This window comes from Nylanderia fulva, unplaced genomic scaffold (assembly GCF_048542155.1).
Source record: "Nylanderia fulva isolate GAGA-0341 unplaced genomic scaffold, ASM4854215v1 Scaffold1101, whole genome shotgun sequence".
Taxonomy (NCBI): domain Eukaryota; kingdom Metazoa; phylum Arthropoda; class Insecta; order Hymenoptera; family Formicidae; genus Nylanderia; species Nylanderia fulva.
This window is the reverse complement of record NW_028189305.1, coordinates 4,856-22,906: the sequence shown is the minus strand read 5'-3', so window position 1 is coordinate 22,906 and position 18,051 is coordinate 4,856. Positions and strand designations below refer to the sequence as shown.

General features: G+C 35.7%; 1 pseudogene; it reads left to right on the top strand.

Moving 5' to 3' along the window:
- The first annotated feature begins 4,860 nt into the window (after positions 1-4,860).
- LOC146724920 (uncharacterized) lies at positions 4,861-6,024 on the top strand (annotated as a pseudogene).
- The last annotated feature ends 12,027 nt before the right edge of the window (positions 6,025-18,051 follow it).

Genomic DNA, 18,051 nt, shown 5'->3' with positions numbered 1-18,051 from the left:
GGTATAAAAATTATTCTTACTAGAAAAGATAAATTGTATACAGTATATAAAACAGAAAAGAGAGAGAGAGAGAGAGAGAGAAAGGGAGGGAGATACACGAAATAGAAGAAAAAAGTATGAGACCTTCGTAAAATTTGTATCTTTGCCTATAAGAAAAAGATTGAAGTTGAAACTGTGCATATTTATTAGTCTTGCATTGTATAAATTTTTTAACTTAAAAATCGACAATTATCTTCTAAAAAAAATTACAATTATTTTCTATAAAAATGGAAAATTTTTGTAAATTTTATTTCCAAAAATTGTAATTTTTTTTAGAAGATAATTGTCGATTTTTAAGTTGAAAAATTTATACATAGCAAGACTAATATATATGCACAGTTTCAACTTCAATCTTTTTCTTATAAGCAAAGATACAAATTTTACGAAGGTCTCATACTTTTTACCTTTATTTCGTGTGTCTCCCTCCCTTTCTCTAACAAATATAACAAAATATTATAAAACTAACCTTTTTCACATTTTTTCCCGGTGCCGGAGTCGTCGTCGGCATCGCCGTCGGCATCATCATCGCCGTCGGTGTTGACGTCGGCATCATCATCATCGTTGCCGGGGTCGGCGGCGGCATCATCATCGCCGTCGGTGTCGACGTCGGCGTCGTCATCATTGTTGCGGGGGTCGGCGGCGGCATCGCCGTCGGCATCATCATCGCCGTCGGAGTCAACGTCGGCGTCGTCATCATTGTTGCGGGGGTCGGCGGCGGCATCGCCGTCGGCATCATCATCGCCGTCGGTGTCGACGTCGGCGTCGTCATCATCGTTGCGGGGGTCGGCGGCGGCATCGCCGTCGTTGCCGGCATCATCATTGTTGCCGGGGTCGGCGGCGGCATCGCCGTCGATGTCGACGATGGCATTATTTTATTTGGCGCCGGAGTCGGCGTCGTCTTCGACGTCGGTGTCGGTGTCGGTGTCGGCGTCGTCCTCGGCGTCGGCGTCATCCTCGGCGTCGACGTCGTCCTCGGCATCAGCGTCGGTGTCAGCGTCGTCCTCGGCGTCGGCGTCATTCTCGGCGTCGACGTCGTCCTCGGCGTCGACGTCGTCCTTGGCGTCGTCCTCGGCATCAGCGTCGGTGTCAGCGTCGTCCTCGGCGTCGTCTTTACGATACTGCCTTCGCTTCGTGCTGCAAGAAAAGATATACTTATATATTACCGAATTGTATATATATATATATATAGACCTATAATTTATAAAATGTAATAATTTACTTACGTCTCCCCGGCGGCATCTTATTTTTCGAGCGGATGGGCGATGAGCTGGCGACGGACGACGGGCGACGGGCGACGGCTAACAAATGATCACTGATTTCTTTCGTCTCTTCTTTCGGTTCACATACGCCGTAGTGGTGGGGGTATGGGAAAATTCGCGGCGTGACTGGCACGTGCTCTCGATGCGCGGTTGCCACATTTGGTCATTTTTTTATAAATAAGATTTACAATTGAATCTGAAACGTCTATACTCTATACCAAAAAATGTTTTCAAGCGAGCGCGAGAATTTCGAGCATGTTTTTTTTCAGGACGTGCTCTATAGAAATGAATAAATAAATAAATAAATATGATATAAATTTAACATATATAAGATAGGCAATAAGAGCCAAATCGCGGATGACAGTGCGTTATCCTAAACGAAACTAAAGTTTTTTCGTTAGAATTAAATACCTGTGCACAAGGCACCAAATTTTACTTGGACACGGCCAAGATATAAAATTGGAATAATCTCTACAAGAGATTTTAATTCCATGCATCCCCTATTCCCCCTAAAGAAATAAATGCGAGAGAAAAATATAGATCCGAAAGTCGCAGAATCGGGAATCGAACCCGAGACCTTTCGCTTGCCGGGCGACTGCTCTTCCAACTGAGCTATTCAGATCCTTTCGATTCTATACTTTTCTCTGTTATATATGTTAATGTTGGTAAACAAACGCCTTTAAGCCAGCGTGTATAAATTAAGAATTTAACTAGGCTCTGTAATATAGATATAAATTTAACATATGTAAGATAGGCAATAAGAGCCAAATCGCGGATGACAGTGCGTTATCCTAAACGAAACTAAAGTTTTTTCGTTAGAATTAAATACCTGTGCACAAGGCACCAAATTTTACTTGGACACGGCCAAGATATAAAATTGGAATAATCTCTACAAGAGATTTTAATTCCATGCATCCCCTATTCCCCCTAAAGAAATAAATGCGAGAGAAAAATATAGATCCGAAAGTCGCAGAATCGGGAATCGAACCCGAGACCTTTCGCTTGCCGGGCGACTGCTCTTCCAACTGAGCTATTCAGATCCTTTCGATTCTATACTTTTCTCTGTTATATATGTTAATGTTGGTAAACAAACGCCTTTAAGCCAGCGTGTATAAATTAAGAATTTAACTAGGCTCGATTCCCGATTCTGCGACTTTCGGATCTATATTTTTCTCTCGCATTTATTTCTTTAGGGGGAATAGGGGATGCATGGAATTAAAATCTCTTGTAGAGATTATTCCAATTTTATATCTTGGCCGTGTCCAAGTAAAATTTGGTGCCTTGTGCACAGGTATTTAATTCTAACGAAAAAACTTTAGTTTCGTTTAGGATAACGCACTGTCATCCGCGATTTGGCTCTTATTGCCTATCTTATATATGTTAAATTTATATCTATATTACAGAGCCTAGTTAAATTCTTAAATAAATATGTATTTATATATATATATATATATATATATATATATATATACGTAGTGCGAGTGCCACTAAATTATTATTGGACACTCTGTTAATAGGAGAGATCCTATTGTGATTACTTGCGAGACAATTTTTGCTCAATAAATGACTTTTCGAAAGTAGATATTTGAAGCTGTGTAAAACTTTCAAAATTTAAATTCTTATTTTGCGAAACAAAGTCTTAAAATTGGTATACTTTTTGGTCAATTTCTTTAATTATTTAAATATGTGTATTGTATACGAAAATTATACTGAATTCTGATCATTACTTTTATATTTGATTGTGATAACTTTTAGGTATATACTGTCAGTACTCTCGATTTTATTACATTTGTCAGAAGTATCAACGTTATTTTATGAATATTGAGAGAATTTTAGTGAAGATATAATATAATGTGTAATAGGACTAGCAGCAATATGTGTCTCTTTTGATTTATAAGAAAATATCTCAAATGAATAGAAAACTACTTTTAAAATATCATTCAGGGTAATAAAAGTTTTTATTGAAAAATATAATTAAAAGGAAAATAATATTGTGTTATAAGCAATAAGAATAATAGTAATGTTATAATATTAATTTGTTGTAAAATATTAATAATCCTTTTAAGGTTGATTGCGATAGTGACAGCAAAAAGAGAGAAAGGAAACAAAAAGTATATTAATATATATTATAAAATAAAAATATATATTTTAAATTTTCCCCCCTTACATGTGACTCCTTGATGTGGGCAATATAATCACTTTCTGTTATGTAAATTTCTAATTTACTGGGTTTATTTATTGCTCGCACATTCTATCAAAGATTTTACTTCGCCATTATTCAATAATATTTCAACCTGAGGGAGATTCTAATTTTACTTTATTTAACTTCTTTTTTATTCATCCAACTTAGAGAAAGGCAAGACGGTTCACCTTGGTTAGCGGTTCAGAGTCGGTTTGTTCTCTTAAGTGAATCAGTTCTTTTATACGATTCATCGGTTCTTTATAAATAATTATTTTTTATCTTTTTTAAATTTATTCTCGTACAAAAAATCTTTTATATTCGCTTATTTAAGTTTAATTTAAATCATGAATGTTTCGGAAAAACAAAAAAATTTTTTTCTTTATTATATATATATATTTCTATTATTATTAATAATATATTAATTATAATAAATTAACATTATGTTGCACAAGTAAAATTTGATTAATTGTTGTTGTTGTTAATCGGCTTCTTTTTTCATTACAAATTTGTCCCGCTTTAGAAAATATTCTTTCACATGGGACCGAAGTTGCAGGGATGCAGAGCCTTTTGAGCATTATTTTATATAAATTTGGGTATAGATTTTTTCTTGCTTCTCACCAAATTAGAGGATCGTTTGTCCTGTTAATGTGGAGTTCGGCCAAATATTTGTCTCTATAATTACTGCAGTAGAGAGATTGTGCATTCCTTGAAGGTGGCTTATTGTGATATCAAATTCTTCCCAAACTGAGATTGTCGAAGATGTCAAAAGAGGTTGCGCATTGCGGACGGAGGTAACATCCAACGACTGGTTGGGAATGTTGGGACAAAGGCCCGTATTCATAGTCGAGTCTCAAATTAACACTTAAGATGATCTTGATCAAGTCTATTTTATTCAATCTAGATCGTCTTAAGATTAAGGAGTTAGTACACTCCAGAGCGGGCTTTTCTTGGTTAATTTTTGAGAATTAATTTCTAAAAAAGTATGCAAGCTATAGAGGTAATTTTTTTTATTGGTTTCTACATATCTTAAAAAACGTGTCAAATTTTTTGTAAGTGAAAAAATTGAACATTCGCTAAGTTATGCTGATTCGCGCGTAACCATGATTTTTTCGTGCGTCCCAACCTTAGAACATATATATCTGGAAGGGGAAGGATCGAGCCTGTGTCCAAGTTGGGTGCAAGAGAAAACCACATTTTAAAGAAAGAGAAGGGTAGATTGTTACCTCCGTCCGCAATGCGCAAGCGCGAATTAGCGAAACGGCGCACAGCGTTAGCGCGTTTTATTGTTTGTAAGAGAGGTTAAGATTAGGAAATGACGGTGTCACCTAAAAAGTTATATTTAAAGTTTATTTCAAAGTTTTATTTGAATATTATATTTAAGAAAAAATGCCAGGCCCATATTGTGTCTTATGCGGTAAACGTGATAAATCGGTATCTTATCATGGGTAAGTAATACTGTAATATTTTGTATAAACAGTAAATTATGGGATTAAATATAACTCTCTCTCTCTCTCTCTCTCTCAGTACGATTCTTGTTGATAATAAAAATTTAATAATTTTATTCTTTCTCAATAGATTTCCGAAAAACGACGAATCTTGTAAGAAGTGGCTAGATTTTTGTGGCATTGATAAAAATGTTTTAAGCACAGCTACTAAACTGTGTTCAAATCATTTTGAAGAAGACAAATTAATCCACAAATCGAAGAATACGTTTCTCAAGTCCAATGCTCTGCCAACTATTACAAGTAAAAAGAGGAAGAAACACCAATGTTTAGATAGCAGTCTGAAAAAATCAAAAAATTCGAAAAATATCAGTGAGGAAATAGTCAACAATGGAACTGTCAATGATAACATCAGTGAAGAAATATAGTAGCTAGCAATGGAACTGTAAATGATAAAATTTATCATAATAATGGAACTGCCTTTAACATGACTGTCAACGATGGAATTGTCATTAATGATGGAGTTATTACCAATGGAACTGCCCATATAATTGTGGATGATAGAATTATTGATGAGACTATAGACAATAAAATTATCGATATGACTGTGGACAATGGAATCGTTAGCAATGGTGGAATCAGTGATGAAATTGTCGACAAGACAATCCATTGTGATAATGGCATCATCACCGATGAAACTGTTCATATGGGAATCCATCGTGATGATGGAATCATTATTGATGAAACCGAGACACCAAATTCTGATACTTGCCTAACTGTGAATCGTCCATCTACACCTCCAAACTCTGAAAGAAGTTATTGTTTCCAAACACCTGTCAAAAATTTACATGATCCTCGTTTTGTTGGTACCATTAGAACGCCACATCTTGCCACGCCAAAGAAAGCTCGAAGAGCTTTGGAAGTAGCGAAACGAACAATCGAAAAACAGCGAAGAAAAATCAAAACGTTGCAGCAAGCCAAAATCAGATTAGTTAGTCGCATAACAACGATAAAAGCATTAATCAAACATTTGAAGCAGAAAGATTTATGATCCGAAACAAGAGCTGAAAATTTAATGGTAACTCTTGGCTATTGGCTATGATAATATAATAATTAATAATAATTAACTTAACTTTAACTTAATTTTAATTAATTGAATTTGTTTAAAATTAATAAATTGTAAAAAATGTTGCTCTATTGATTAGTTTGTAGAAAATTTGTAATAATAAATGTTTGAATTGTACAAAAATTAATCAATTTGTAAAAAGCTACAATTTTTATATATTATGACTTTTTTATTTTTTATTTGTATATTTAACGTAAGTAATTAATGTACATATAAGCTCCGATTTTTATAATACAATTTTTACTTTTAATTGTATATTTAGAATGATCAATGTGAAGAAAAGCTTTTATTTTTATACATCACGATCTGTTTTCTTTTTTTATTTGTACATTTAGGTTGAAGCTCCAACAGTATTAAATGAGATTTTGAAACGAAAAAAAGGTTCGAGAAAGAAATACCCTGCAGAACTAAGAGCTTTTGCCCTTACGCTGAATTTCTACTCGCCCAAAGCGTACAAATATATACGTAAAACCTTCAAAAATTTTCTTCCAGACCTTTCAACAATCCGTAAGTAGTATTTGGTATTAGATGGTCGACCTGGATTCACTCACGAAGTATTTGAAGCATTAAAATGTAAAGTTTCTAAGTCAAAAACACCTATTTTTTGTAATTTAGTAGTAGATGAAGTTGCGATTCGACAGGGCATAGTATATGATGGTAAACGGTATTACGGACTTGTAGATTTAGGTATACATATGAGTAACGATACAGATGTTCCTCGACAAGCAACAAATGCATTAGTATTTATGGTAGTCGCATTGAATGACCACTGGAAAATTCCCGTTGGATATTTTTTGATCGATGCTCTAAATGGTAAAGAAAGAGCCAGTTTGTTAGAAAAATGTTTTGAATTTATTCAAGAAACTGGAATAATATTGCATTCGGTAACATTTGATGGTGCAATCGTTAATTTGAGCATGTGCACTGCTTTAGGTGCAAATTTTGAATTGGGAAACAATTTTAAGCCGTATATTGTTCACAATATAACAAAAGAAAAAATTTTCTGCTTTTTCGATCCATGCCACATGCTCAAATTAGTGCGAAACACTCTAGGTGATAAATTAGTTTTATATTATAAAGGCAAAACAATTTATTGGCAAAATATTGTGTCCTTACAAAAATTACAGGAAACTGAAGGTTTAAAATCTGTTACAAAGCTAACAAAAAGGCACATCTTGTATAAGAATTCGAAAATGAACGTAAAATTGGCTGCCCAAACACTCATTGTCAGTAATAGTGTTAGTACCGCTTTGAAATTTTGCAATCAATACTTTCCTAATCAGTTTACAAATGCAGAAGAAACTGCTTTATTTTGTTCTAAATTTAATGATGATTCGACATATTACATGTCAAGATCAAAATTCTGTAAGAAAAAAAAGTGCAATATGCCTCTTACCAATGAAAATTATAATGAACTTAAGAATTACGCAGGGATTATTATAGAATATATAAAACAATTGCAATATTCTACAAACGATACGGTTTTGAAGAGTAATCGAAAGACTGGCTTTTTGGGATTTATCATTTGCTTAACATATTTGATTTATTTGATATATTAAAAGAAAAAGGTCTAAAATATTTACTTACGTACAAAATAAACCAAGATCACTTGGAAACATTTTTTAGTGCCCTACGTAGCAGAGGAGGTTTCAACAACAACCCTAATGCCAAACAATTCGAAAGCAGTTATAAGCGCCTGCTTGTTAGGCATGAAATTGAAGCTTCTGAAAGAGGGAATTGCCTAATAGATGATGTGCAAATTTTATATGTATTATCAGCAAATATATCAAATATAATAAGCGATGGTATATTCACGGAAGCCAATGATACGATATGTACTAATGTATTTGATCATGATTACTTGTCTACCTTATGGTCATTAAGTTCTTATATCGAAGATGTGGTCAAATACATCAGTGGATTCGTAATTAGAAAGCTTTTACGAAATAATATTTGTGATACATGCTCTATTTTTTTAACTGCTGAATCTACTGATTCAATATTACTAACTTTAAAAAGTAAAGGAAAATTGATTTTTCCATCACAAGATGTGATAAAAATAGCAAAAGTATGCGAAACTATTATTCGAGAAAACAACCATATTATTTTTAAAACTAAAAATATTAAAAATGTGTTGGTCATGAAATCATTTCAAACTGTTTGTCATTTAGTTTTTAATGATAATAAAATAACGGAACATATTATGGAACAAGATATTTTCAATAATCATAAGACTGAATTAATACAAAATATTATTAAAATTTATATAAATATGCGTTTGTTTCACGAAGGAAAAAGTGCGACTGATATTAAGCAAAAAGATTTTATTAGACAAAAATATTCAAAATTAAAACACTTTAAACACCAATAATATATATCCTAAAAAAATCATAAAAATGAAAAGGTCAGGCCATGTTCAAAAGAAGGTACTCAAAAATTTAAACGATCTAATAATAAATTATCACGAAAAGTAACTGATATGTTATTCAAGGTGCCAGTTCAAAGTGAACATACGTAAAGTGTATATTATCTAAATTTAGTAATAATATATTACCATGAAAAGTAACTGTGATATTTTATTCAAGGTGCAAGTTCACATTGAATATACATACATATAAGTAAAACTGATTACAATTTGATTCTAGAAAATAAGTGCGATATGTTATTCTTAGTGTACAAAATATAATAGTCATTTATAGAGATTTGATTTGAAATTCATACTAGCCCGTACAATGAAAAATAATTGCTCGTAATGCCAGAGTACCAATTTGTTAATGACTCAGAAAAATAACATGGCGGCCTGCTCTCAAAAAACTATGATGTTTCTCGATGTCCATTTAGAAATAATGTCAAAGCTCTTACAGAATAATTACTACAACATTTGAAATACGAAAAGTATTACATTAGAAGAAGATTAGATTAGAATAAGGATTCAACGTATTTTTAAAAGCTCTACACACACAACGAAGTGAATATACAAAACTATATACAAATATAAATTTAACGTATAAGACGGGCAACAAGAGCCAAATCGCGGATGACAATGCGTTATCCTAACGAAACTAAATAATTTTTCGTTAGAATTAAAATACCGGTGCACAAGGCACCAAATTTTTACTTGGACACGGCCAAGATTTTAAATATGAAATAATCTCATATTTTGAGATTTAATTTCAATACCCCTTTAACCCCCCTACGGAAAATAAATAAATGAATGCAAGAGAAAAATATAGATCCGAAAATCGCTGAATCGGGAATCGAACCCGAGACCTTTCGCTTGCCGGGCGACTGCTCTTCCAGCTGAGCTATTCAGATCCTTTCGATTCTATACTTTTCTCTGTTATATATATTAATGTTGGTAAACAAACGCATTTTTTAAGCCAGCGTGTATCAAATATAAGATCGTATCGGAAGATCGTACAATCTGCTCTTACTGCGTAAATTTTTTCTACCGACTATCGAAGTGATAACGTCTCTTAAAACGAAATTCTCAGTAACTGGCCGAGGAAAATCGAAACCGACACTTTCTGTATATATTAGTTTCCGTTTTTTTTCGTACGCATGCAATACGAGTTATATTTATGATTCTGATCACTTATTACCGTATCGTACAACGTTGGCGAAACATTTTCATCTGGAATTTTGCACGTTACGTATTTTTGAATAAACGTAGCAACTTCTTCATCCTGCGATTTTTCTAATACTGGAGCATCTTTTATCCAAATCATGCAATGCATGTGCTGGATACTTCTACGTTGATATTCCAGTCGCCAGAAGTAATGAATAACTTTTCCTATTGGATTATCGGACGAACAAATAAAATCAATCATGGCTTTGAATTTTATGCACATGAATCTAGAAGTACTTACAGGATCTTATGCGATTAGTTCGCTGATGTCTAACTTCTCTTTATCGAGATTCATATCTCGTAAATATTCACCCAAATCGGACCATTTCCATTCACTAGGACTCAAAGTCAAAAACCACGTCGCTGGACCGTAATGCAAAGTCATGAATTTTACATTATTGGACGGTTGTCGCCAAAATTGATCCATATTTCTCAATTTTGCGAAAAAAATCATTAAATTCGATTCTAATTGGTAACCTTTCAATTCGTTCAAGTATCTACCAGCAGTGTATCTCTCTCGTGGGTTAGTAACCATCATCGTATAATAGATACCACTTTTCAACTGTCGGTAGTTAGCATCATTGAGAAGGAAGAACAGATACTGCAGATTCAACCTGAATCTACTATGTTTTCGACATCAATCGTGGTTCTAATAAATAAATATTCCGGCAATGCAAAGTTTCTATCTTCTCGTTGTCCATTGACACCATCAGGATATAAATCAGGGAAACACATGACATCCAGATATTTATAACGATTATCCATTGGAAAATCTTCAATTTTCACCCATTTGATAAAGCTTCAATGCAGATTCGTTATCGATTCTTTTCGCGTGTATTGGGTATATTGTATACTAATCGTTAATATCCGAATGTTCAGTGATTTGGTGTGAGAAAAGTCGTACGTTTTAAAACGGTTTGATCATTATTATTTTGATCATTAAAAGATTGATGAGAATGATAGGATGTTTTCCTTGGATGTGGTGTCTTTGTTTACGAACGTTCCTCTGGATCTTGCGATTGACGGTATTAACGATAGATGGGATCACATTGGAATAATACTAAAATACCGAAAAACGAATTTTTGGGGGGTATAAAATTCATATTGACATTCTACATATTTTACATTTGATGACATAATTTATAAACAGACGTTTGGGACCCCTATGGGGTCACCGTTATCACCAATTATTGCAGACCTGGTTATGCAAGATCTTGAGGATACAGTTCTCAAAGCGTTGAATTTGGAATGTTTGTTTTATTTTCGTTATGTGGATGACATAATAGTAGCCACCTCTATGACTAATATGACTCAGATTGTGAATAATTTTAACAACTATCATGAAAGACTTAAATTCACGGTCGAACAAGAGGTTTAACCATAGCTTGAATTTCTTAGATTTATCACTTAAAATTATTAATAACAAAATATATATAGACTGGTATCAAAAAGAAACCTTCTCAGGAAGGACGTTATCATTTTATTCAAACCACCCATTATGCCACAAAATTGGAATAATATATAACCTTGTAGACAGATGTCTATTGCTATCACATCCACTATTTTTTAATAAAAATTTGGAGTTAATTATTAATATACTCAGAAGCAATGGTTACCCTCTTGATCTGATTTTTAACAAAATTAATCATCGGATAGAACACATCATATCTAAGGGGAGCATTATAGAGAGACAGGCCAACATAGAAAGAACAAAAAGTATAGGAAATGACTCGGTCAATAAAAAATTCTTTGTCATTCCGTATATAGATGGGATCTCAGAAATGATTGTTTCCTCGGTAAAAAATAAAAATTGTATGGTAGGGTATAGATGTCTCAACAAACTGGATAATATTATTAAAGCGCAGAAAGATAAAACTAAACATCCATGCAATTCGAATGTGGTTTATAAGATCAGTTGCAATAATTGTAATGCATCTTATGTAGGCCAAACAAAGAGGCAATTGCAGACGCGAATAAAAGAACATAAAAATAATATTAGGTTGGACTCAACGAAACATTCAGTAATTTCTGAACACATAATAAATGAACATCATACTTTTAATTGGGACAATGTTAAGATCATGGACAACGAAAATAATTATTATAAAAGACTCATTTCTGAGATGCTACATATCAAGGAACAAAAAAATGGACTAAATTTAAACAAAGATACTGAGTTACTTAGCGAGTCGTATTTGATATTTTGGATATATTAGCGAACAAGAAATAATAATAGGACAAATAGGACATTAAACGAGTAAAACATAGATATTAGATTCATATATAAACACGCTACGCTCTCCGATCAAGTAGAGTTTAAATGAGCTGTCTTTCTGTATTGTTGGTTTGTTATGTGTCATCCTTAATAACTGTTAATAAGTAGCAAAATTGTCAAGAAGACGATGATAGGTAAGCATACTATACCGGTTGTAGGGGATACATATTATAATTTGGACATACGTTGATCGGTAATTTTTTATTAATCGCAGCGCCTACGGAACGGTTTAATTTCTCGCATATTAACGATGAAACTATCCGAGATCTGAACAAAATCAGGGATCATATCGAGGCGAACATTGTTTGGACAGGACGGATTGAAACACGCGTTAATTGCTCAAAAACTCTTGATTCTGAATACTATAATTAAATTTCGATATTATGTGAATTGTAAGAATTTTATTTCAATAATTATACTGAAGAAGACCGCGTGCGGTCGAAACGTTTATAGAATGATTGTAATTTGCGTTAGTTTTAATATAATGACTGTAGTTTTATAATTTATACATGTAATAAATGGTAGTTGACTGAACATCTCGAATATTCAGCTCGATAAGTTGGCCTTATATTTATCACTTGTTTTCAATATACGAGCGACAATTGTATTAATTTATTATTATTATTTTTGTTTTGCTGTACATTGTACAAATTCATGCTGGTAATTCCTCAACCACCTCATTTATTTCGTCATTGTCGCTTTCCTCATCGACAATCCTATATTCTGTTTCCTGCAACTTATCCTTTAATAGATCATCAGATGACGCTGGAAGACGAATTTTTGAGTAATGAGGATTATTTTCTTTCAACCATTGTAAAGCCTTATACATTTTATTAATATCTACCAAATTTTCTCAAACCACTTTAGATTTCTTGGGTATACCTCGAACGAGAATGTGCAACTCGTGATTCAAAATTTATAGGAGTCTTCCGGAGGACATACCTTATCCAATGTTTCTTGTAAAGGCAGAGGCAAATGAAATGTTCTACCTTTTCCTAAACAGAGTTCGATTATATAAGTTTCTTGATTTAAATGTGCTATATTTAAATCATTTAATTATTTTTTTCGTTCAAGTACAATTAACAGCAAAAACGCATATATGTACGGTATGTATTTGACTCTACTGCCATTACTTGAAACAAATACATTATTCGATATTAACAAATTGGAACTCTGGAATTACGAGTAATTATTTTTCATTGTACAGACTAGGTTTAAATTTTGAGGACCTTCTTTTGAACATGGCTTGACCTTTTCATTTTATGATTTTTTGGAGATAGGGTGAGAGAGGACAAATGAGGGTAAGAGAAGACGAGATAGGCGAAAGAGGTTGAAAAGAGGACGAAATTGGGGTGAAAGAGAGGGCAAAAAGAGGACGACAGAGGGCGAAAGAGGTGAAAGAGGACGTAAAGAGGGTGAAAGAGGAATGAGAGAGAAATGAAAGAGAGCTTGAAAGAGGAACGAAAGAGGGTGAGAGAGGGCGAAACAGGGTAAGAAAGAATAAAAGAGGGTTAGAAAGGTACGAAATAGGAAGTGAAAGAAGGACGAAAGAGGGTGAGAGGGAATGAAAAGAGGGTGAAAAGAAGACGAAACCGGGTGAGAGGGAATGAAGAGGGTGGAGAGAAATGAAAGAGGGTGAGAGAAAAATGAAAGAGGGGTGAAAGAGGTACAAACAAGAGGGTGAAAGATGTGCGAAAGGGAGTGGGTTGAAAGATGGACCGAAAGAGGTGTGAAAGAGGGTGAAATAGGGTGAGGTAGGTACGAAATAGTGTTTAGATGACCGGTAGTAGTGGTCAGAGGCCCGCTTCCGCACGCGCTTGCCCGTCGTCCGCCCTCGCTGTGCCCGCTAGCCGCCCGTGTTGTCGCTTGGCAACTGCCATCGTTTCCCCGGGCTCTGGCTTGCCGCGTGTGCCCGCCCTGTCTCGCCGCTGCTTCCCGCGTCCCCCTCTGTTCTCGCTCTCGCCGCCTTTTCCCTCTTGTTTTGCTCGTTCTCCCTGTGTTTGTGTCCATCTTCCTCCCTCTTGTTCCCTCTTGCCGCCCGCGGGTTGCCAGCGTACGCCTTTCGTGGGCGGTCCGAGGGGGTTTGGGTGGGTGGGGCGGGGTGGGGCGGGATGTGGGAGGAAAGGGGTGGGGGGAAGTTGAGGGGAGGTGTGAGTGAAGAGGTGAGAAGATATTTATACGCGGACAGATAGAAGAAAGAAGAAGAAGAAGAAGACGAAACGTTACTCTTCATTTTTCATGAAACGTCACTTTTGACCGCTTGTATCTCCGAACAGGCCTTGACCGATTTTATTTTTTCTTTGCTCAAATTACTCTGTGGCGATGCCGCTTTCAGGTTATATTACGTGCAATTCAAAATTTTTTATATTTTAGTAGTTTATCTACACCCCCAAAAAATGGACTTTGATGGTGCAGGATAAGGAGACTTGTAGTGTCTTTAAGGGTCTTTTAGGGTTTGAACTGGCCGGAGACACTACCGCGTCTCCTGAGACATATATATATCTATAATATATACATATATATATATATATATATATATCGAATGTTATTTTGTTATTCTGTTTGTAAAAAATAAAGTTTATAATTATTTATCACTGTAGGTACACTGTCCGACATTACTTATCAGTTATTCAATCATTGGTCAATTCTATCTCAATAAAAATTACATTTACAGTTTTAAATGGCGCGGTGAGCGTGGATCGTGACGTGTTGGGTCATCCGCGCTTGCGCATTGCGAGCATAGGTTAAAAGCTATCTTTCTCTCCGCACCCAACTTGGACACAGATTTTTACATGAAGAACAATAGCATTCCCCTTCCAGGTATAGTATGTTCTAAGGTTCCCAACGGTGTACACGATGTAGCGAAAAACCAGTCATCTGTAACAAAAATAAAAAATATGTTCATTATCTTAATTATTGGCTTTCGGCTAACGGAAACCTTTTGTTTTAATTTTGGCGACGAAAAAAAAATTCCTGAATTTTCAGTTTCATTTTTTAGCAAAAAAACAAGTTATTATTATTAATAACTATGGAAGAAAACAAAATATTGAAAAAACCGTCCGTTTAGCCGAAAGACACTAGTGTTTAATATGTGTATCAAATTTCAAGTTATCCGTCAAAAAGATTCCGAGATATCTGTGTACACCGTTTTGAGAAAACATAATTTTTGAGAAAAACACGTTTAAATTTTTGGTACTAGTTTTTTCAGAGTAATAAGAATTTATTAGATCTTACCCTTAATCCGCCATTCCTGCCTCATAAGAGGAATCTTCTTCTTCGTGGAATGCTTCTTCAGCAGCCGATCTCATTTCTCTTCTTTGCACTCTTTCCCTCTTTTGAGGGCCTCGAACGATCGCGCGTCGGCAATTAAAGTTCTGTTTTTATCCAAGTCCGTGCACATTGCAACGGCATTAGGCCCAACATTACATTCATAACGTGCAGCATTTTTAAAAACACTTTTGTAACCGCCATTGAAAATGCTCGCTGCCATATAGATGCAATTTCTATTTCTATCTAATGCTCACCGTTTTCGGCCGCTGAAAGTACGCTTTGGAGCAAAACGACCATATGAGACCGTTCAAACTCTCATTGGCGTTTTGCGTGAATCCTCCTATGCATCGTTCTACAATAATTATCGCTCTCTCAATTCTTCATAAATTGGAGTAATGGCTTCCAACATTATTTTCGCTGATCGTGGTTTATGCGAATAAGTGGCTAGTTCTTCGTCATAGCTCAAAAGTAACTGAAAAAAAAAATTCTAGCGGGTATGAGACCTTTTGCCTTTAATACGAGAGAATTCAAAGGCTTTGTTTAAGCCAATAAAAAAAATTTGATTTTTTAAAAATTCTGGAGTGTACTAACCCCTTAATAGCTTTCAATAATTGTGAAATAAGACAATCTTCGTGAAGAAGTTAACACTCAAGGTAATCTTATTTAATTTGAGATTGACTTGATGAAGACAGACTTAAGCCTATGCTTATTCTCGAATCGGCTATTTTGTAATATTACTATTATTTCTTCCATAGGAACATAGCATTTCCTCTAATAGAACATGCATTTTCTGCTCCCAATAGGAACATAGCATTGTCCTTCAATAGGAACATTGCAATTGGAGACACATATGATACATGCGGACATGCAGTATACGTATTCTTGTGTGCTGTTATCTTGCCCTTCGTGCGGATGTATTTCATCGCTTTCAATTTTCAATCTTCATTGAAAAAAAATCATCGAAAAAATATACAGGTTTAAATATTTGTAATTAATGAAGCGACGATATTTTGAATCTTATTGAGTAAAATTAAGACTTTAGGTAGATTAGATTAGATTAGATATATTTATTGCCGCCCCAATTGGGGGATTACAAGGCGCTTTTTTTTATAAAGGGAGCGTTCCCAAACCTTTATATTCCTTTCTTTACACCACCTTTTTCCTTAACCTAAACTTATACCTATAACTTAACCTAATTACAAATTACAATCCAATTTTCGCCACGCCTCTCCTCTTCGCCGCCTCTTTTCATCTTTTCTCGCATTTCTCTGCCCTACCTACACACACACACGTCTGCCTTTCCCTAACCTTTCTTATCCTAACTTAACTTAACCTACGCAATCTACATTCTACTTAGCCTATGTTGGACCTCCGCTTCCGGTTTACTAATTAGTCTTTCGTCACTCCTTTCTCTCTCCTCTCTCTCTCTGCTCTTCCTCTCTCATCTCTACTCTCCACTCTCTGCCCCCGCTCTCTCCCACCCTCACATCTCCTAACCTTCTCTCATCCCCCTGTCCCTCTTTTGTCCTTCCTCTTCGTCTTCTCCCCCTCCCCCTTCCCGTATGGCCTGTTCTCTAACCTTTTACAAACGCATAATTCCCTTCATCCCATCCGCTCCTAATATCTCCTTTACTTAACCATTTTCCTGCCAGCGCTCTTTCCTATCCCCAATCCATACATTCATCCCATACATGCTCCCACGTCTCTAACCCTCCTCCCACATATCCTGCACTTCCTATCCTCCTCTTCCTTTCCCAATATCCTATTTCCCTTCATTCATTCCCCGTCTATACCTTGCCATCCCCTCCATCTACCTTCCGCCCACCCCTTTCTTCAGATAGCCCGGAATTCCCCCTCCCCTTTAATCTGTTTGTACCACTTATTATATTCCGATTTTATCATTTTTCTTTCCCTGCCCTCCTCTTCTCCCTTCTTCTCCTTTCCATTCCCTTCCTCAACTTCTTCCCATCTGAACTCCCCCTTTTTCTCTTCTTTCCTCTATCTCCCTTAATATCTATCCCCTTACCCTCAAAAAATTCCCTCCTTTCTCTTCTCCACTCTGACAATCCCCTCCTTTCTTTCTTTGCCCTTTCTTTAATCTCCCCCAAACATATTCTCGCCAACCATCCCCCTTACCTCCTCTAGCCTTCTCTCATAACCCATGCTCTTCTTCCCATCCTGCCTTGTCCTTTATCTTTTCCCTTTGCATTTCTCCCTTATCATATATCCAGGCGGTTCCCCAATCCACTCCTAACATCCATCTCAGATACCTTTCTTGTATCCTTTCCAATCCCCCTCTCTCTCTCCATCCCCATATCTCCACCCCGGTATCCTAAACCGTCCACACTAACGCATCGAATAGCCACAACCTCCTCCCCCCAATTATTCCCAAATCTCCTCTTACTTATTCCCCATACCTGTCCCATAATTGCTGCCCCTCTCTTTATTCTGTCCCTTACCTGTCCCTCTTGCCCCCCATTCCTTTGAATCACATATCCTAAATACTTGTACTACTCCCCTTTACCTCCTCTAATTTTTTTTCCCTTCCAATCCAACTACCTTTTTTAACCTCCCTCCCCCTTTTCTCTGCATCTCATCACCTTCGACTTCTTCTCATTCACTCCAGTCCCTTCCCCTCCAGATACTCTCCCTAACTCCTCTCCATCATACACACCTCACTCCCCCTCATCTCTCTTCTGCCAACAGCACCACTTCATCCGCGTACGCTAGCGTATAAACCTTCTTGCCCTCGCCTAACCTCACACCCCCCCCCCCATCTTTCTTCTTCATTTCCTCCTCCAATTTCGCCATCAAATTTAAAACAGAAGTG